The 23,396-nt window shown below is 36.8% G+C and overlaps 1 protein-coding gene across 13 annotated transcripts in view; it reads right to left on the reverse strand.

Moving 5' to 3' along the window:
• Positions 1-23,396, reverse strand: part of ANKRD11 (ankyrin repeat domain containing 11) — a 376,722-nt gene that overhangs the window by 270,053 nt on the left and 83,273 nt on the right. For 12 of the 13 annotated variants that reach the window (XM_072636472.1, XM_072636524.1, XM_072636500.1 and 9 more), the window contains one exon: positions 10,931-11,011. The exons of the other annotated variant lie outside the window; for it this stretch is intronic. The gene's annotated coding sequence lies outside the window, so the exon portion shown is untranslated. The remainder of the gene's footprint in view (positions 1-10,930; positions 11,012-23,396) is intronic. 13 annotated transcript variants of the gene reach the window in all.

Genomic DNA, 23,396 nt, shown 5'->3' on the forward strand with positions numbered 1-23,396 from the left:
CAAAATGCACACTCATTTTGATAGGAAAATCTATCTCACAATACAGGAGAGTGGGGGACAAGGGCACAAGCAGGCTGGGGGGGGAGGATAGAGGGGAGGGCATGTGGAGGAGAATGCAATCCGAGGTCGACACTTATGGGGAGGGAAAGGATCATAAGAGAATAGAAGTAATGGGGGACAGGATAGGATGGAGGGAAATATAGTTAGTCCTATACAACACAACTATTATGGAAATCATTTGCAAAACTACACAGATTTGGCCTATATTGAATTGCTTGTCCTCCAAAGGGAAGGGGTGGAGAGGGAGGGAGCTAAAGAAGTTGGAACTCAAAGTGTTAGGATCAACTGTAATGTTCTTACCACTAGGAAATAAGAAATACAGGTTAAGGGGTAAAGAAAGCTATCTGGCCCTACAGGACAAAAGAGAAGACGGAGACAAGGGCAGAAAGGGAGGATAGAAGAGAGAGCAGATTGGTCACAGGGGCAATTAGAATGCTTGGGTTTGGGGTGGGGGGGGCGGGAGGGGATAAAAGGGGAGAAAATTTGTAACCCAAAACTTTGTGAAAATAAATGTTAAAAGTTAAATAAATAAATAAATAAATAAATAAATAAATAAATAAATAAATAAATGAAAGTTAAAAAAAATAAAAAAAAAAGAAAACTGTTGCTTAAAATGAAACTTTGGCTTAAAAATAAAGCTTGCTTAAAAAACAAAGACATACACAAAAGAAAACTGAAAAATGTACATCAAAAATAAATCCAAAATTCACAAGTAGTATACATATTATCTGACAAAGCAGAAATATTCAAAAAGTAAAAAGGAATAAACAATGCAGCTCTATTATAAATTCTATTATACTGAAATGAATCATAAAAAATAAAAACCAATTATCAGTATTAAACTTACATGCTCCAGATATCTTAGCACCTAAATGCATAAACGAAATATTAACTGAATTTCCAGAATAAATGGATAATAATAAATAATAAAAATAAATTAATAAAAAAAATACTGACAAGAAATTTCAACAGCCCACTTTCAAGTTCTGGGCTAAGTCTGACAAAAAAAGCAAAGGGAGGGCCGCATAGAACTGAACAAATGGATGAAGAAACTAGAACTAAATGATTTATGGTATCTTCTAAATAGGACTACAAAAGAATGTATTTTTCACATAATACTTTTATAAAAAAACTCAGGGAATAGAGGGCACACAAGGAAAGAATATTTTAAAGTTAGATGAATGAGGCTCCAAAATGCAGGCAACTCATTTAATTTTAAAACATAAGTACAATTTACAATTATTTTCCTGATCTTTCCCACCAGTCAAAAATGGTTTTCCTCTGGCTTTTTATTTATGTCTTTTATATTTTTATTCAACTTTGTACTATAATTTGCATGCTACTGCACATCTGTCTGTCAGCCCCCACCACTGCAAAACTCCTAAATTCTAAGACAAAAACTACATCCTGATTTTTATTTTATCTTTCTTGAGCCTGGTATAAAATCTGGTACACTAAAGTTACATCCTAAGTTTTGGGGACACTTTATTCATATGGATCACTACTTTCTGTTGGAGGCATTAACCTTTGGGAGTTGGGGGAAAAGGCCAAGAGGAGATGATGCAGGGATCTGTAAAGTCCATATACCAGCAATGTTTCATGGCCATTTCACACAAAAGCCCTTTTAAGTCAAGAACAATTAGTTAAAAGTCTTAGGAGATAGAGATAAAAGAAAAGCAAAGTAAAGAATTCACTCTTTTTATTTCTCTTTCACTTTATCTTCTCCCATTCTCAAAACAAATTCCATAGGAGCAGGGGAGGACATTTGAGAGCCTTAGAGGGTCATACGTACCTACTAAAGTTTATTTCCCATTCTAATTTTATATTTTTAAGCATTGTTCTACCCAAATCCTGACTCAATGGTAAGCATGATGTGAAAGGGCTGAGTCCCTGTGTTTCCAGGGATTGTATCAACAAAGCACAAACTCTACCAAATCCAGCCAAGCTAAAAAGCTATGCTCAGAAAAGGCCATCTCCAAAAAGGTAAATCAGGAGTAAATTTTTCTCAACCACAGCAATTCACAAAGACTTTCTACTATTAAAATCCACTATGATCCTTAATAGTTGAGGGGGGAATCTCTATATGGATTGAGTCACATCTCAGAATTGATGAGATTTGGATAAAAAGAACAGGCTCAGGAAATAAAACAAAGAGCTAGCAAATCAATGAACAAATTTTTAGTGAAAAAGTGAGACAATGACTGGGCTTCCTCAGTTGAAGGAGCTAGAACACTAATATACTTTTCCCAAGGTTTGCCTGCTTCCCCCAAGATTACCTAGGTTCCAATATTTAAAGAAAGATTCTGGTAAGAAACTTCTAACAAATGAGAAACAATCTCCAAAGTTACAAAATACCAGAGAAAACAGTCATTCTCATTCTCTTTGTTTTTAAATGAGAGAAGGAAAAAATGTGTGGGTATTTCCAGCTAAATTTTCAAATACTGGGTCACAAAGCCTACCAGAAACTTGGCAGCTCTCACTGTAAAAGTAAACATGTTCCAAAGCTGTCTCAGGTCTTAGCACTTGCAATGTGAATACTACAAGTTTGCTCTTCTTAATATCACTGTAAAAAGTGGTCATTCTAATTACTGAAGCACCCACCTAACATAATGAGGTAACAAGGGGTCGCTTAGTTCTTACCCACTTTCCAGGGATGTATCAAACTTCCTTTCTGTTCTTGGAGACCAGCACATGTTGACACTTCCTAACTAATTCTCACTAATACCTTCCCACTATCAGCCCACCGTAAATCCAAAAAACACCCAGCCATCTGGCTAGATCCAAGAGCTAGACAGACACAGAGAAACCCAATTCTTTTCTAATGTAGTTCAAGTATCCTCTCTAGGAACAACTCATGAAAACGGAGAATTACTTTAGAAAGCCCCTTTAATTAAATACTTCACTGTATTATTCCAGTGCTGATTCAAAGTTCACAAAATAGGAAGCATTAAATGTTTAAATCAGGAGTAGGAAACCTGCAGCCTCAAGGCCACATGTGGCCCTCTAGGTCCTCAAGTGAGGCCCTTTTACTGAATCCAAATTTCATAAAACAAATCCCTTTAATAGAAGAACTTGTTCTGTCAAACTTGAACTCAGTCAAAAGGCGGCAGCCAAGGAAAGACCTAGGAAGTCACATGTGGCCATGGGTTCCTCACCCCTGGATGCTAGCTAAACCATGTTTGGAACGAACAAACATAAAATTCCCTAAATCACTAATCACAATAAGTATTATCGTGACAGTTACCTGATATGGAAGGGATTAAGATAAAATACAACAATAGAACTTAAGTCATTCAAGAAAATACTAGAGTGGAATACTGACACACTTACTATACCTGTCAGTCAACTAACACTTACTTATACACTGATTTTGGAGCAATGCAATGGATTAAGCCCCGGGGATACCAAGACAAAAGACAGTGTTGGTTATGCAGAAGCTTATAGTCTAATGAGAGAATTCAGCCTCGAAAGTCATCCAAAACCCACAGTCAATAAACCTTTATTAAGGGCCTACTATGTGCCAGGCACATTTCTAAGCACAGATGATTCAAATACAAGAAAGACAGTTCCGGCCATCATTTACAACCTAAGAAGGGAAAGAGAGCTAGCACACCAAGGGAAGCTGAGGAGTGGTGTGTGTGTGTGTGTGTGTGTGTGTGTGTGTGTACTGAGGGGTTGGGGCACCACGAAGGAGAAGTCTAAAGATACTCAAGAGTTACAGCCACTTGGGAAACGGCATGCCACTCCACCCAGTTGGAAGCTTTGTGGCTCAGGTCTCCAGCCACCAAGTCAGTGAGGCAGAGGGTAGTGAATAAGTGTGGGTAGTGAATAAGTGTAAGTACTAAGGGGAACCGGATCTTTTCAAGCTATCCTTGCTGCCTTCCTTTCTCTCAGCTTCCAATATTATTTGGAAGCTCATATTAGAATGCTCCAGGCAACAAACAAGGATCCTGAGTCAGACAACACATGGGTGGGAACAACCCTAGATGATAGCAGCTACAATGTGAACATTGTAGCAAATTGGGACCAAGAGAAAAACAGTCACTATAATGTACAGCCCTAACTCTTTCAGACTATACAAATCAACATGTTGTTTTTAGTAGCGTCTGACTTTGTAATCCCTTTTGGGGTTCTCTTGGCAAAGATACTGAAGTGGTTTACCATTTCTTTCTCCAGTTCATTTTACGGATGAGGAAACTGAGGTCATCACGATTAAGTGACTTGCCTAAGGTCACACAGCTAGTGTCTCAGGTACCATTTGAACTCAGGTCTTCCTGACTCCAGGCCAGCACTTACTGTGCCATCTAGCTGTTCTGGGGTGTATGAAAGTACAGAGAATAAAATAAAAGAATTTTTTTCCTGTTTTTATGTAGTTATAGTTTTCATCTCCAGTAAAGTCTACTTTAATTTCTGGATTACATCATGGAAATAAATGCCTCTGGATTTTAGAAGGTTGCACCAATGGAGTACAAGTCCTGACAGGTCCTGCCCAGCTGGAAAGGCCATGACTATAAGCCCTGTAATGTCTGTCATCTAAGGACAAGCCAACTAACAGACACAGAACCTTTGAGAGTGACCATCTACCTAAGTGATTAAGAGGGTTGGAGATTCCCCTCAAATACCTTAGGAACTAGCAACATCAGAAACATTTTAAAGTACTGAAACATGACTTTCAAAACCTCTTGATTCTTAAATCCTGTCCACAAAAAAGCCACAAATTTACTTTTTCCAGAAGTGCTGTTTCTATGAAAGTGTGAAAAAAAATTTTTTTCCTTCTCTCTCTCTCTCTCTCTGCCTCTGTCTCTCTCTGTCTGAAGGGAACATGGGCATCTGCAACACAATTACTAGTAAGAAACAAAGCTATATTTTTAAAAATAAATACTTTACTCCAAATAGCCAAAATAACAATTTCTTATCTGAAATATACCTTACTTTTCTAGTTCCTTTGTAACAGAAGACACCAAAATAAGTGAGACCACATCTCCACCCCAGCTGGGAAAACGCAGGAGAAGGAAAAAGCAGTCACACTACTCCTGGCTAGCTCAGCTCACTGCTTTCAGTTGGTGTGTGGATGGAATTCAGCTTTTCCCTTTCTTAATTCACCTGGTTTCCAATTCTTCTATTCTTTTGTACATGTTTTCTACTTGCCAATTCAGTCTACTTGAAAGAAGGGATCATATCTCTTACTGCTCTACAATAGTTGCTATGTTTCTAAAAAGCAAGGAGTACACTTTTGGGAAAAGATTACAAAATGGTTCATTTCCATACTTAGAAAAATGCATGCAATTTTTCTCTATTAGCACCTAAAAATATGCATACGCTAGGTTACCTGTGGACTTAGGGTAATTTACAGCACAGTTTTACCTTAGTATCCTAAATTATAATATAATATAATATAATATACTATTATAAAACTATCGTTTTGAAGTTCATTAAATGATACCTCATATTCAACTGCTTGTTTCTTCTTCTGTAATGAAAAAAATCACCATGAAGGAATATGGACATCTATTTTTAATTCCTTACAATGATTATTTTAAACTGAATGAAAATACTTTATTTTTTTTCTATTTTTTTCCTTTTGGTATGTTTCTTCTTTCATAATATGACTAATATGTTTTACATGATTGCATATATATAACCTATATCAAATTGCTTACTGTTTTCACAAGTGGCAGGGGAAGAAATTCAGAACTCAAACTTTTTGAAAGTAAATGTTAAAAATTGTCTTTACGCATATGGAAAAAATAAAATACTATTTAAATAAGTGAATGAAAATAATTTAACTAGTCAAAGTGAAAAACTTTGTACAACAGTAACAAAGTAACCAAGATTTTGCTGTTATGTCAGTAATACTATAGGAACCCAGCAAATATGATCAAAATATCACAAGAAAATGGCATATGACAGTGGTACCAACAAGTGTTTTATCATGACTCGGGCAAATGTCAAAGGGGGGGGGGGGGGGGGGGGCAGATGAGGCACAGGACTGGAAAACCTCCAGATAGGTGTCCAGGGTCCCTCTCCCAAAGTTCCCACATTTTCCACAATGCTCCTTAGCCTTAACTTCTCACTCACCCCTACCTATCCAAGCAGGTGCCAAATCTTGCTATTTCTATCTCCACATTATCTGTATCATTTGGCCTCCTTTGTCTTCTCACATAGCCATCAAATCCATCTTTTACTCCCATCCTTTTATACTGGTTGTCCCCACTACCACATCCCATGACTGGAATTGTACTCCCTCTTCCAAGAATTCCTTTCTTCAACACACTGCTCAAGCACCACCTTCTGAATGAAGCCTTTCCTCATCTCCCCAACTACCTTGTATTAAACAACCCTAACCCAGAGTCTATCAATCAATCAATCAATAATGTAATAAATGTCGGCTATTTGACAAAGTCATGAACAGGGAACTGAAACACGAAGAATGGAACATTTCTTACTTTCCAAGAGGCTTATGTGCTAATGGAGGTGACAACAAGGACACATAAATACAAACTGAATAGTCTAAGATTCTTTAGAAGGGCGGGCAAAAGCACTGGGAGGGGAAGTGTGGAGAAAGGCTTTCCTACAAGATGGTTCTTGACTGAACTACATTACAAAGAGAGGAACTCTACAAGACAAAGGTAGCAGTGCAATGAAACAGAGATGGAGACTTGTGTGAGAAACCGAAAGGGGGAATGATGTCCAAGGAGACTAGGTTGGACAGGGCTTGAAAAGTCAAATAGATATTCTGAGAATCAAATAAAATTATTTACATAAGGTAAAAAAGAAATTAAACAGTTTATATGTACACATCGCCCCCAATAGAATATAAGCAGTTACTTAAGAGACAGGATTATCTTATTCTTTCTATTGGTAGCCATAGAGTCTAACACATAGGAAGTTCTTATTAAATGCTGGTTTGATTGGTTTATTTGTTCAACATCACATAAAATGAAGGAGTTTTTGAAAATCAGGCTCCCCCAAATCCATCATCTATTAACGAACAGAATACCTGCCTACTGATCTATTTCAACATGCCCAAGATCTGAAGGACCAAGGGCTGAGGTGAGGCAATGCCAATCCAGGTTGTGAGCATGTTTTTCTTCCCAAAGTCTGTGTGATTACTGCCCATTAATCTTACAACTTATTTCATAATCCTAAAAGAAATTACAAATTTAACCCTTCTCATATTCTACAACATTCAATGTCTTATTCCTAGACAAATTAGGAAAATATTAGTCAAAATAGTTACTTATTTTTAATGGAAATGTTAATTTTAAATACTAAAAGAAATTTGTATAAATAATGCTGCCTTCATTGGGACATGCAGCTTTCAAAAGCCCATTTCTTTCTGTACAAATGCTTTGAAACTGCCTTTGCACAATAAATTTAAACTTTACAATTATGTATTTCTCAGTAAGTAAATTCTGAAAAGCAATGTTGTTTAGCAGTCCCATGTTATTCATTCTTTGAATTTCACACCTACATGTTCGTTACAAACGCAATAAAACTATGTGCCCCCCCAAAAATACCCTCAAAAGTCATTTCAATCTCATTGTTTCTCTGAAAAAGACTTGACCTCTCTCCCTCTGCTTCTTTAATGAAGATACTAAAGGAGTGAGAATTATACCAGCTGTCAGGTTAAACTAGGGAGCTAAAACTAAAGAAAGGTCAAAACTATGCAATATATTTCACATGAGATCAACAAATCTTGAGGCTAGTAAGGAACCTTGAAAGAGAATCTAGGCTATTCCTCTCCCTTTGTGAAAATCACCCCTAAGCACAATAGCCAGATTGAAGAAAATGTTATTTTTAAAGAATGCTCATTGTGGAAGCTAATGATCCTGAAAGCATCAAAACAGTTTTCCTTACATCTAAATTTCTCATAGTACCATAGTTCAATGCTATTTTTTTCAGAAAACAAAATATTATTGTATATATGGTTATAGAAAAAGACATAACAAAAGAAACCAGAGAGAGCCCACATTAACATCTCATAAGGCATTCTTTCTTAAACTTGTAGGTAAAATGCACTGAGCTACTAATCTAAGAAAAAAACAATATTTCTCCCTCCAAGGGATTGTGATTATGTGTGAAGCCTTAGCACAGTGCTTCAAATATAATAGGTGCTTAAGAAATGCTTATTCCCAATGATATTTCCTCTTTTCACTGATTCTCAAGGTACAGTATGAATGAAGGAAGGTAGAGAGACAAGAGCAAACAGAAACATAAGGCTTGGTAAGTCGGATGATCTCTCCCAATGTCCTAGTTTAAATCCCCATGTCAATGGGCTTGCCTAACTCCACTCACTGCTCTGGGATCACATACCCTCACTCTACATCATGAATGTCACTAAACACAAGAGAGACCTAGTGAAGTGTGGCTGGGCCAATAAATCAACAAGCAAGAGTCAAGAACTGTGCTAAGTCCCTGGGATACAATGAGAAAAAAGTGAAACAATCCCTGCTTTCACCAAGTGCACAAAGGGGAAAGAGGACAGGCTAGGAGGAGCTGCCACCCTGGGCCTCAGAGACAACACAGGGGAGGAAACTGATTTATATAAAAAATCCATACACCCAACTCTATTAGGAAAACAAATTTAAAATGTCTTAAAACAGCAGTCCTAAAAGGAGATGCACTCATTTCAATTCAAATACTGTCAAAAATAACTAAAAAGAAGCCACTATCATCTGAATGACTTTCATTTTAGTGAAAGATGGCACCAAACATCCTAAATTGATTAACATTTTACATTGAAAAATTGACACTTTCAATGTATCAAAGGTTCCTAGACAGAAATCTGTTAACAAAATATATACTATAACCTTTCCAGGAAAGCTCTTTATAACTTGAGTTCAAGGCAATACAATGGAAGACTTACTGATACACTGCTTTCTTTTTGTTAAGGAAATCCTTAGTTTTTAATTATTTGAAATAATATTGATGAAGGAAAAACAAAAATTTCTTATCTTGGTCTCAAACTGTTAAATATTGAGTCACATGTTGCTATACTTAATTTTAATACTATCAACTCTCTCCATGTCCTTTATTTAAAAAAAAAAAATCTTTAAATGGATTCCCACTACCTAGTGAAATAAAATCCCAAATCAAGGATCTCAAAAATCAGAAGTTAATATTTCCTTTATGCTACTCCTCAACACAAAGCCCTCCAGCCAGTGACCATCTAAATATACCTAAAAAGAACTTTCTTATTTCAGTTTCCTACTGTTTCTTCTATTTAACCTATCCATCCTTAAAGACTCAGCTCAAGTCAAGAAATCAGCCAGCAAACACTCACTAACCAACTCCTCTGTCCAGCAAGGTCATTCCACCCAATGATTCTTCCATTCCCAAGATGTCTGCCTTCATTTGCCTGCAAACTCACGTGACAGATATTCCTTTCACTATCATTTACCCTGTGTAGTTTTGTCTCTAATTAGATAATAAATTTTCACGGGAAATAAATGTCTTAAACATCCAAAATGAAGTAGTCAACCAGCCAACAAATGGAACCTATGGATACTTTCACAACCCAAATGGACCCTCGTTCGCCTGAATCACCTAAATGAATGTGACCCAGTATTGCAAATAAGTTTCTAAAAATGAACAGATCCATCAATATCTCATTAGTTCTCTCTTGCTAGCTGCAGCAGATTCATACTCACACACACACTCTCTCTCTCTCTCTCTTCCTCAGACATGCTGACCTACCTTTCTTTTTGCACTAATACTCATTTCCTAAACTAAGGGAAAACAAATATAAGAATGCATGCAATCAGAAGCACAGATTTCAACAATCACTAAGTACAAGGTAGAAAGCAAGTGGCTGGAGGAAGCAATGATAACAATTATAGCAAGACAACAACGTGCTTCCAAGTGGCTTACTTCACTTAACACTGAAGTCAAAAAATAAGGAAATCCCCTTGAGCAAAGGCAAGAAAGGGAAAGAATTTATTTTAAAATTCAATTGGCCCCACTGCATGATTTATTTTATGATAAAGGGCAAATTTTGAGGATGCAACAGGTTTTACTGGTATTTATATCCCTGAGAGGTGAAAAAAAGATGTATTAAGAAATAAGAATGGTAACATGAAATAACTAGCTTTGCCTACACTTCTGCTAAACATACCTTGTTAAGAAAATCTAAACTTGAAATAAATTATTAACATTATCTTTCCCACTCTTGCTTCCAGTAAAAGAAGAAGTCAGCTCAGTTTGAGTAATCATTGGTTTGAAAAGAATGTAATGTGATGCACTAGAATTTTCCATCAGTCAAGACAAAGCATCAGGGCAGACCCAACAAAACTGTACCACCTTTAGCTTAGAGAATTCAAAGACAAAAACAAGTAGATATGAAACAGAAGCAACTTTACTACAAAATTAACAAAAAATAATATTAAAATATGGTCAGTCCTATAAGGTTTCTAAAAATAATAATACTAATTCTCAAAAGTATAAAAGCTACTATTATCCTGAACTGTCAGTGCCCACTGAGAAAGGACAGAGTGATTGCTCCTAAGTGTTTCTTGAAACAGGACTCAGACAACTGAAGAGAACACAACCAGGCGTCAGGCTTGTAGCCACTCACTTACTTACTCAGAAGAATACGGTATGATCCTATAGAAGCTATTCATTGACACCCTAATGCTAATTACCACCTAAGTAATACAAAAGTTCTAAAGGCTACAATAATTTGTCATGGATACAGGCTAAAAACTACTTAATCTCTAGTACAGTCACATAAAAAGGCATTTATTTAACTAAAATTGGACATTAAGACCTAAGAAAAAAGAACTTGTAAAATGATACAGTATTTGCATAAGATCTCCGCAAAACAATGCAACAAATGAAAAAATGAGAAGTAAACCACTAAAATATTTACCGATTCCATAGCTGAAAGCAGTCTTTTATCAGGATGTATATATTAAATCCAACACAAGTCACAAAGCAGCTGTGTGTAATTCTGAAACAAACAAAAAAAAGAGTAAAAGTAAATATTAACTTGTTAATTCCATCTTTCAAAAGAAAAATCTTCCCATTTGAACAAAACATCCAAAGTAAAATATGCTACAACTTCAAAGCTAGGAAATCCTGTACCCATTCTTAAAATACCATGCTTTACCAACAAGGTTATCCACTTCTACTTACAAACACACCCCTCCTGATCCTTCACTCAGCCTGGTACAAATTAAGATGCAGTCTGCTTTGTCCCACACTACCCTATGGAACAAGCACATCACATCTTCTACAACAGAATAGTGTTGTTGACTGGGGGGGAGGGCGGCGCACGGGCCTGTAGAGGGGAGGGTCAGTATCAAAGTAGCCCTTCAATGAGGCCTATACTGACCTTATATGGACTAAGTAATATAAGTTTAATTATACTTTTGCTTAGAATAATCATAATCTTCTCTTGAAATCAAAGGGGGGGAAATCTAACATGCTATCAAAGCACTCACTTGTTATGGTACTCAAATCCTCACTTGCACTCACCACATCCAAATCTTGCCCTTCTCCCCACCTCCCTCAAGCCTCTTTGTAGCTTTCCTATTGCTGTCAAGAATATCATCTATCCCAGGGTCTCATCCTTGACTCCTCATTCTTCCCTCCAACTCTTTATCCAATCTGTTGCCAAAGGTTGTCCTTTTACAGCTATAATACCCCTCATAAATGCCTCCTTCTATGACCGTGTCACCAATGGTATAGATCTCAACACTTCATGCCTGGAACAGGTGTGATAGCTTGCAGGTTTCTCTCCCTGACTAAAATCTCTCACTATTCCAGTCAAACCTCTGGAAGATTCTAAGTTTCCTAAAACATATGTCTAACCTTGCTACATCAATATTCAATAAACTCCAGTGGCTCTCTATTACCCACTGTGTTGGAAGATCAAAGCCTTTCATAAACTAGCCTTCTACCTCCCAACTTTCCTCCTCCCTCCCCCATAACTCACACTCTGCAATCCAGGGACATCAGTCTCCTGAATGGTCCTCACAGAAGATACTGCATCCCCCAACTCCAGGAATTTTCAAAACCTATCCCTTGTAATTCTCTCTCCTCAATTCATTCTACTGAGCTCCTGTCATTTTAAGGAAGCCTTTCCCAATCACCCTCAATGTCGGTGCATCACTTCTGTTAATTGTCTCCAAATTGTCCTAGTTATCTAGTTTGTGCATACTTGTCTGCATGTCTTCTTCCTTCCGAAATCAGACTGTGAGCTCTTTCAGAACAAAGGCTCTATGTGCTTTGAGGAGTTTAGTTTTTATTTTTGTTTTGGGGTGATTTTTTGGGGAGAGGATAAATGTTGGCCTTCCTTGAAATCCCCAGTGTCTGGCACACAGTAGGAGCTTAACGTTTTCTGACTAGCATTCATAAAATGTCTATGTACCTTCACTACATTCTCACAGCCAGCATCATTATTCATTCAGCCCCTCATTCCCTCTCTCCCAGATTATTTTAACAGTTTTTCTAATAGGATTCCCTGCCTGAAGTCTCTCCCCACTCTAACCTGTTTTCCACTCAGCTGACAAGGTGAAATTTTTAAAGAATAGGTTCAACCATGTTCCTTCCTCCCCTGCCCCTACTCAATCTAAGTTCTAGCAGATTCCCTATGCCTTCCACTGTTTATTATATGATGCCTTCTGTGACTCAGCTGGGCTGACCTCCTTAGGGCTCCTCACCAATAGACAATCATTTGTTAAGTGCCTACTATGTGCCAGCACTGGAGACATAAAGAAAGGACTATTACCTTTCTTTGTATCCCCTAAACTTAGCTGAACATAAGTACTTAAAAAATGTTATTTGTTTAAATTGTTCAAAAACCATAAAGTTCCCGCTATAAAAAAAAAAAAGATCAGATCCATTCCATCTAGCTTAAACCTATTCATAATTATTTACTAAGAGAATGAAACAGAAGAACATAATTTCCAACATTAGAAATATGAAAAAGATTATCTCTTCCTATGCTATCTAGGGACACTGAAACAATCAGGTAGCTTAACTGTATTGAATGTTAAGTGACTTGTTTTAAAATTAATTTCAGCTTCTGATTCTTGTAAGAAAACATGTTTCCATGCTAACAGCTCTTAAAAATCTAAATTTCATCTATTACACCATTTGTCCACCTTCTATAACATGCAAGGAATACTCTAAACCTCAATTCCCTGAGACTTACAATAGTGCTTTAGGAGGTGTTTCAATAATTTTGCTTGGCAATAATACAGAAAAGCAACTGATGAAGGACAAAGAAGTAGGTAGTCAGGAAGTCCTAAAAACTGGCCTTAGGTTTACCTATAGCAGGGATTTTAACCTTTGTTTAAAACCCACCTCCAACCTCTATGGACTTCTCAGACTCGTTTCTGAGTACATAAAATAAAACACATAGTATTATAATGAAAAACAATTATACTGAAACATAATTATTAAAATATTTTTTAAAACAGGATGATAGCAAGTTATGAATACCTGATCTATATAATCAATCAGTCCATGAATCCCTATCTCTCTCTCTCTCTCTCTCTCACACACACACACACACACACACACACACACGAAAGAGTGGAATAAAGTTTTTCCATACAAGCCCATGAGGCTGCCTTTTTGAGCCTTCTTTCCAATCACCAAAAAACTTCTGCTAATGTTATTCTGATGTCCTAGACTAAATGGAGAAACTTGATAATATTTCTCTTGGGTTTTCTTGGTCACTTTTTTATCTTGTGCCATTTATTTTGCTGCTGTGTCTGAAGGAGAGCTTGACTCTTTTAGACCCTTCACATTTCTGTATCCATTAGAAGATAATTTATTGTTTTGCCAATGTGGTGCCCTTTGGAGAAAGATCTGAAGGAGTGAAGTGAGCAAAAGACGTCAATAATAAGTTAATAAACATTTATTAAACACCTACTACATATATGATACAAAGTGCTAGAGATACAACAAAAGGCAGAAGACAGCCCCAGCTTTCAAGGAATTTACAATCTTATAGAGGAGGAACTAGCAAACAACTATGAACAAACAAGCAATGTACTATTTAAATAGGAAATAATTAAGAGAAGCAAAGTTATAGAAGTAAGAGGGATCAGGAAAGGTTTCCTGTAAAGCGTGGGATTTCAGCAGGAACCTGAAGTAAGCCAGGCAAGCCTGTAGACAGAAATGAGAAGGGGGAACATTCCTGGCATGAAGGACAGCCAGTAAAAGTGGCAGGAGGTGAGAGATGGAGTATCTTGTTCTAGGAACTCTAAGAAAGACTGTCACTGCATGGTAGAATCTAAAGGGTATAAGATTAGGAAGGGAGGCTAGACTATGAAGGACTCTAAAGGCCAATAAGAGCCATTGGAATGGGGAGGTTAGGGGGGCGGGGGGAGGTTGACAAATTTGGACCTGTGTTTTAGGAAGATCAGTTTGACAACTATATGGAGGAAGGACTGGAAAGACTTGTGGCAGGCTGACCAATCTCCAAACTATTGCAACTGTCCAAGAGTGAGAAGATATAGGCCTGTACCAGAGTAGTTAGTTGGTTGGCTGTTGTCCTTCGTCTTTGAAGGGGGACCAAAATGACATCACTGTGATAAAGTGAAATTTCAGTGTGTCCGACTGTGGCTGATCAGACAAACATGGGTTCAGAATGCTCCATCACAGGCTGGCCACAGATAGTAGTCCATGTGAATATTTGGGGCAGATACCCCAAATTTGTGCATGCTACATTTCCTTTGTGCTGTCTCAGTTCTGCTTTGCTCATAGAGCACAGCACCCCTTCTGATATTGGCATGCCATACTGAGCAGTCCTGTGCACTCAGTGTCTCCCATGTTGCACTGTCAGATCCAAAGTTCTTGAGAGAGCCCTTGAGAGTGACCTTGTGTCACTTCTTCTGACCACCATGTGACTGCCTGCTCCATGTGAGTTCTCCATAAAATAGTCTTTTTGGCAAGTGTACATTTTGCATTTGAACAACATGGTCAGCTCATCAGAGTTGCGCTCTGAAGCATAATTTGAATGCTTGGCAGTTCAGCTCAAGCAAGGACTTCAGTGTCTGTAACCTTATCCTGCCAGGTGACACTCAGAATCTTAAGAAGGGAATATATTCAAGAGATGTTACAAATGTAAGATGACAGACCCTGGTAAACAACTTGGGGGTGTGGTGGGCATCAGTGCCAGTCCACACCTGTGGTTTGCAAAGAGAGTAAGGAATTGAGGATGACACCTAGGTTGGGAGCTAAATGACTGGGAAAATTGTGACACCATCAACATTAACAGAAATGTTCAAAAGTGAAGAGAACCTAGGGACAAAAATAATTGATTATGAAACTAAATAATTTAATTCTGAAGAAGGTGTGGGTTAAAGAAGAAATCATAGAAACAATCAACAATTTCATTCAAGAGAATGACAATAGTGAGACAACATACCAAAACTTATGGGATACTGCAAAAGCAGTTATTAGGGGAAGTTTTATATCTTTGAATGCTTACATAAATAAAATAGAGAAAGAGGAGATCAATGACTTAGGCTTGCAGTTGAAAAAGCTAGAAAAAGAACAAATTGAAAATCCCCAAGTAAATACCAAATTAGAAATACTGAAAACCAAAGGAGAGATTAATAAAATTGAAATTAAGAAAACTATTGAATTAATAAATAAAACCAATAGTTGGTTTTATGAAAAAACTAATAAAATTGATAAACCTTTGGTCAATCTGATTAAAAAAAAGAAGAAAATCAAATTACTAATATTAAAAATGAAAGGGGTGAACTCACCTCCAATGAGGAGGAAATTAAAACAATAATTAGAAACTACTTTGCCCAACTTTATGCCCACAAACTCGATAATCTAAACGAGATGGATGAATATTTTAAAAAATACAAATTGCCCAGATTAACAGAAGAGGAAGTTGAATACTTAAACAACCCCATTTCAGAAAAAGAAATTGAACAAGTCATCAATGAACTCCCTAGGAAAAAATCTCCAGGGCCAGATGGATTCACAAGTGAATTCTATCACACATTTAAAGAACAGTTAATTCCAATACTATATAGACTATTTTTGAAAATTGGGGAAGAAGGAGTCCTCCCAAATTCTTTCTATGATACAAATATGGTTTTGATACCCAAACCAGGAAGAGACAAAACAGAGAAAGAAAATTATAGACCAATTTCCCTAATGAATATAGATGCAAAAATTTTAAATAAGATTTTAGCAAAACGAATACAGCATCTTATCACGAGATTAATACATTATGATCAGGTAGGATTCATACCAGGATTACAGGGCTGGTTCAATATTAGGAAAACTATTAGCATTACTGATCACATCAACAACAAAGCTAACAAAAACCACATGATTATCTCAATAGATGCAGAAAAAGCTTTTGACAAAATACAACACCCATTCCTACTAAAAACACTGGAGAACGTAGGAATAAAGGGAACTTTCCATAAAATAATAAGCAATATCTATCTAAAACCTTCAGCAAGCATTATATGCAATGGGGATAAGCTAGATGCATTCCCAATAAGATCAGGGGTGAAACAAGGTTGTCCATTATCACCACTATTATTCAATATGGTACTAGAAATGTTAGCTGTAGCAATTAGACAAGATAAAGATATTCAAGGAATAAGAATAGCCAAAGAAGAAACTAAGTTCACTCAGAGAAAGAAATATGGAAGTCACTCACAAAATGTAGCAGATCATGTTTGTGTATGTGTATGTGTTTGTGTATCATGTTCTGATTTGTTATACGATTTCTTTCATTTATTTTAGTCTGACTACATAGCATGACTATAGTGAAAATATACTCAATAGGAAAGTATATGTAGAATCTATACAGAATTGTATGCAGTAGTGGGGAGGGAGGGGGGTAGTGGGGGGTGGGGGGGGATAAAATCTCAATTGTATGGCAGTGATTGTTAAACATTAAAAAATAAAAAAAATAAATAAATAAAAATAAAAAAAAAGAAACTTAAGTTATCACTCTTTGCAGATGATATGATGATTTACCTAGAGAATCCCAGAGATTCAAGTAAAAAATTACTTGAATTAATAAACAACTTTGGCAAAGTTGCAGGTTACAAAATAAACCCACACAAATCTTCTGCGTTCCTATATATTAGCAACAAAGTCCAACAGCAAGAGATAGAAAGAGAAATCCCATTTAAAGCTAGGGTAGACAGTATAAAATACTTAGGAGTCTACCTGCCAAAGCAAACCCAGGGATTATATGAACACAATTACAAGACACTTTTTGCACAAATAAAGTCAGATTTAAGTAAGTGGAAAAACATTAGTTGCTCATGGGTAGGCCATGCTAATATAATAAAAATGACAATTCTACCTAAATTAATATACTTATTTAGTGCCATACCAATTAAACTATCAGACAATTATTTTCTAGAGCTGGATAAAATAATATCAAAATTCATTTGGAAAAACAAAAGGTCCAGAATACCAAAGGGACTAATGAAAAGAAATGCTTGGGAAGGTGGCCTAGCGCTACCAGACCTCAAACTGTACTATAAAGCAGCAATTATCAAAACCACTTGGTATTGGCTAAGAAACAGAGAGGTAGACAAGTGGAATAGACTTGGCACTCAAGATGCAGTAGGCAAGGAATATAGCAACCTTCTGTTTGATAAACCCAAGGAACCCAGATTCTGGGATAAGAACTCATTGTTTGACAAAAATTGCTGGGAAAACTGGATAACAGTGTGGCGGAAACTAGGCATAGACCCATACCTGACACCGCACACAAGAATAAAGTCCAAATGGGTACATGATTTAGGTATAAAGACTGATACCATGAATAAACTGGAGAAGCAAGGAATAGTGTATTTATCAAATCTATGGAGAAGGGAAGAATTCTTTACTAAAGGAGAGATAGAAAGCATTATGAAATGCAAAATGGATAACTTTGATTACATTAAACTGAGAAGTTTTTGCACAACCAAACCCAATGCAACCAAAATCCGGAGGGATGTAGTAAATTGGGAAAGAATTTTTACAGCTAAGCTCGGGGATAAAGGCCTCATTTCTAGAATATATAGAGAACTGACTCATATGTATAATCATACAAGTCATTCCCCAATTGATAAATGGTCAAAGGATATGAACAGCAATTTTCAGAGGAAGAAATTAAAGATATCTATAATCATATGAAAAAATGCTCTAAATCACTATTGATTAGAGAGATGCAAATCAAAACAACTCTGAGGTACCACATCACACCTATAAGATTGGCAAACATGACAGAACAAAAAAATGATAAATGCTGGAGAGGATGTGGGAGAGTTGGAACACTAATTCATTGTTGGTGGAGCTGTGAGCGCATCCAACCATTCTGGAGAGCAATTTGGAACTATGCCCAAAGGGCTACAAAAATGTGCATACCCTTTGACCCAGCAATATCGCTACTGGGACTATATCCCCAAGAGATCATAAAAATGGGAAAGGGTCCCACAAGTACAAAAATATTTATAGCAGCACTCTATGTAGTTGCCAAAAACTGGAAGTCAAGGGGATGTCCATCAATTGGGGAATGGCTGAATAAATTATGGTATATGAATGTAATGGAGTACTATTGTGCCATAAGAAATGATGAACAAGAAGACTTCAGAGAGGCCTGGAAGGACTTATATGACCTGATGCTGAGTGAAAGGAGCAGAACCAGGAGAACTTTATGCACAGCAACAACCACAGTGTGTGAGAGTTTTTTCTGGTAGACTTAGATTTTTGTAATAACACAAGAACTTCTTACCAAAAAAAAAAAAAAAAAAATCCCAATGGAGGATCTCAAGGCAAAATGCCTGCCACACTCAGAGAGAGAAATATGGAAGTCACTCACATATTGTAGCAGATCATGTTTGTGTATGTGTATGTGTTTGTGTATCATGTTCTGATTTGTTATACGATTTCTTTCATTTATCTTAGTCTGACTACATAGCATGACTATAGTGAAAATATACTCAATAGGAAAGTATATGTAGAAACTATACAGAATTGTATGCAGTCGTGGGGAGGGAGGGGGGTAGTGGGGAGTAGGTGGGGAGGGATAAAATCGCAATTGTATGGCAGTGATTGTTAAACATTACAAAATAAAAATATAAAAAAAAAAAAAAAAGACTTCAGAGAGGCCTGGAAGGACTTATATGACCTGATGCTGAGTGAAAGGAGCAGAACCAGGAGAACTTTGTGCACAGCAACGACCACAGTGTGTGAGAGTTTTTTCCGGTAGACTTGGAATTTTGTAATAACGCAAAAACTTCTTATAAAAAAAAAAAAATCCCAAAGGTGGTTCTCAAGGAAAAATGCCTTCCACACTCAGAGAAAGAAATATGGAAGTCATTCACAAAATGTAGCAGATCATGTTTGTGTATGTGTAAGTTTTTGTGTATCATGTTTTGATTTGTTATATGATTTCTTCCATTTATTTTAGTCTGACTACATAGCATGACTATAGTGAAAATATACTCAATAGGAAAGTATATGTAGAATCTATACAGAATTGTATGCAGTAGTGGGGAGGGAGGGGGGTAGTGGGGAGTAGGTGTGGGGGGGATAAAATCTCAATTGTATGGCAGTGATTGTTAAACATTAAAAAATAATAATAAAAAAAATAATTGATTATGTTGGGACATGCTGATTTTAAAATATCTATGGGGCATCCAATTCTAAATAATTAATAGGTAATTGAAGATGAGAGACTAGAGGTCAGAGGTCAGGTTAGATTTGGAAAGCAGATCTGAGATCTACTGCATAGATATGATTATTGAATCCATAGGAGTTGGTAGAAGAAGACCTAGGATAGAACCCTGTAGGACACCCAAGGTTAGCAAGTATGATCTGGATCCAACAACAATAATACAAAGACAAACAACTATGAAATACATGGGGAGTTCCTTCCATACAATGACCAACCACAGTTCCATAGATCTAATGATGAAACATGCTACCCATCTCCTGATAGAGAGGTGATGACTCAGAATAAAGAGCCCTCTCTTTCTGGACATGATCTATATGGAAATTTTTGCCTGACAATACATGGTTTTAGCAGAGGGTTTTTTCTTATTTTTTCTTATTTCCTCAATGTGGGGAAGGGGAGATAGCAGGGAGAGTATTTTTTTAATAAAATGAATTTTAAACAATTTTTATTTAAACAATTTTTATTTTCTCTGTAAGTTGGGGAGGGGGAAGAGATGAAAAACGGGTGAAAAAACTAGGACAGACATACTAGTGCATAACTATGTGAATAATTCCTGCTTTCTACATACCCAAAGGATATATAATTTCTTTTCTTGTCACTTGATCAACTCCACAAAAATTTCTTTAGGCTTTAGTTCAGACAGAGGACCTTTAAGAGGACCACAGACTAGGTCCTGGGGGTCTTTGTCTCTTTCAGTAACCTCATCACAGTTTGCACATTCAATCGCCTCTACAAAGATTACTTCTCAACCTCTATGCCCAGCCCTACTCTCTCTTCTAAACTCATCCAACATCACCAATGTCCCAATGGACATGTCCAACAAGATTATCCTAGATGCATCTCCATCTGAAAATGTCCAAAACAAAACTCATTTTATTCCACATGAAACTTGCCCTTTTTGACTTCCCCTGTTTCTGTCAAGGATAACACAAACCTTCAAGTCACAAGTTACTTCACAACCTCAAAATCATCCTCAGCTCCTATTTCCAATCACTTGGCAATGTTATAGATACTACCTCCACAACATCTCTCACATCCATTTCCTTCTAACTCACTCAGTCACCTAATCCTAGCTCAAGCCATGATCACCTCTGGCCTGTTCTCCCTATCTCAGATCCTCTCAGATCTCTCCCCACTCCAATCCATTGCCTACTCAGATGCTGAAACATTCCCCCTAAAGCACAGGTCTAACAATATCATATCGCTGATCAATAAGCTATAATGTCTCTTTGTCACTTCTAGGATCCAACAGAACCTCTCTCTACGTTCCAGGGAAGGTACAAGGAGGCAAAAAACAATCCCTCCCAGCACCCAAGGAGTTCACAATATTTTAGGCGAGATAGCAAGAAAATATATGTACAAACAAGCAATATATAGGATAAATTGGAAATAAGAGGAAGGTACTACACTTAAAAGGAGTTAGGAAAGGCTATTTGGAGAACGGGGACTTTTAGTCAGGACTTAAAGTAAGCCAGGAAATAGAGAGGAGGAGAACAGCCAGGAGACCAATATTACTGGATGGAAGAGTACTGGGATGGAGTAAAATGTAGCACTGGAAAGGTGCCCCCTACTCTACCCCAGGTTAGGAAGGACTATGAATGCCAGAGGATTTTGTATTTGAGCCTATTGGCCATAAGAAAAGTCACTAGAGTTCAGAAAAGTGAATTTGCTAGAGAACTGGTTTTCAGAGAGAAGGACTAAAGAGTCCTTTTTTGTTGATTACAGTATAAAACAGAAATCTGACACTTTCCAGCTAATGGGCTCTACAGGGATTCATACATTTTAATTGTCTGGAAGCAAATTCCCTTGGCTTTTGGTCCTAAGTATGCTAAAAACTCAATCTCCAGGAAGCATTTCACCAAACTAATTCTCATTTTATATCTTTTGCTTGCTTGCTCTATGTTAGAAAGGCTCCATACATAGAAAGGGGCATATTAAAAACTCAAATAACAAATACAGTTGTCTCTAAATTAAAAATTAAGCCTACTTCACCCAATCACAGAATTTTTTCTATCATTACCTGAAGGAAAAGGACTTCCATGCTTGATACACAGGTGGAACAAATCAAAGATATCTTAAAAATAGCACCACATTTATAGAAATGTGTCCTAGGTGAAAAGTAAAGAATACTGATTTCATGTCTTTTACAACCAAATATCAATCCTAAGAGAGAAGGCAGAATAAAGGGGGAGAAGAAGAGAAAGAATGGATACTAGTAAAGTATTAGGACTATAAACAGTATTTCTAAATTCCATACTTTGACATGTGTGCATAGAAATATACATACACACACACACATACACAGAGTTTTGCTGTTTTATTTCCATTCCTATTCACTTAAAAGTTAACACTCTGTATGTGTCTTGCATATGGATTGCTGTTTGCACATCATACCCCCTAAATGAAATACGATCCATTCCATTGCCTTTTTTGTGTGTCTCCAGCGCTGAGTACAATGTGTAGACTGTATTAAGAGCTTAATACATGCTTGCTAAGAGAAATTATTCAATCTTAAAAAACGAAGCAAATATGCTCAACACTTCTCACTGAAAAATAAATTTGAAGCACTGTGTCAATATCATGCATTTAAGCTCCCACCACTACAAAGAGGGTAAATAATAAGATACTTGTAAGTCCATGAGGACCCACACATTTTGGAAGTGTAAATAAAATTAAAATGATTGTGGGAGGGTAGACCAGATATTTGACTTAATCCCAGATAAAAGAGAGACAGTTGAAACGACTCCTTCTTAAGGTGGCAATCTGAATGTGTAATAAATGAAAAATCTATTTACTTGCATACATTCTACTTAAGGGAAGGACCTGTTTCACTTGCATATTTCTACGTTAGCCTATCTAGTAAAATACCTGACTGGAGAACTAAATAATGCCTTTCAGTCATTCTTCTTAGAATTTAGGTCTCTAGACTTTTACTCTAGGAACTTTCCCTTAGGATTAAAACTCCTAGAGCTAATCAACCCTACTACTACCCATCAATTTCAATTCAACTTTTCTCTAGAGGAATTAAGCATCTTCTCTATTTCAGCACCCTTTTCCACTGCTCTTGGTGACTAAAAATCTGCTGCTTTTGCAATTATCCACTTTTCTCTCTGATAGCTCACCTAGGGATCCTTTATCTGGAAAGTGCATAAAGCATCTCAATGAAGCATCCTACTTTACGCACAGAAACCCCCATAGTCTTTCATACTTTTTTTAACACATGACATTTTGGAATGGGTGCTATTTCTTAAACACTCACCTTGCAAAACTTAAAGCAACTCATGCAACACGAAGACTCAAGACCACCTGCATCCAATACCTAACCTTGCAATACTCCAATTTAACAACTTGGTAATAACGCAAGGTATAGATGGGTGAGCTTCTGAAATAAGGGCTGTAGCTACTCACAGAGCCACATTTTGGCCATCTCTACTGGCGATTCCTATAGTATCTGACAACAAAAGTAAAAACACCATGCTAAGCCATAAAATGAAATTCCTGTAAAAGAAATAACAATAAGCACTCCTTAGAGGAACTAAAGGACAAGGAGAACACAGGGCTAAAAGATTTCTATTACTTAAAAATGAATGTCAAGGGGGAAAAAAAAGCACTTAAAATAATTTAAAGGTTTAAGCCAAGGTCCCCATGTCCAAGTGCAAATGAT

This window comes from Notamacropus eugenii, chromosome 1 (genome assembly GCF_028372415.1).
Source record: "Notamacropus eugenii isolate mMacEug1 chromosome 1, mMacEug1.pri_v2, whole genome shotgun sequence".
In the NCBI taxonomy this organism is placed as follows: domain Eukaryota; kingdom Metazoa; phylum Chordata; class Mammalia; order Diprotodontia; family Macropodidae; genus Notamacropus; species Notamacropus eugenii.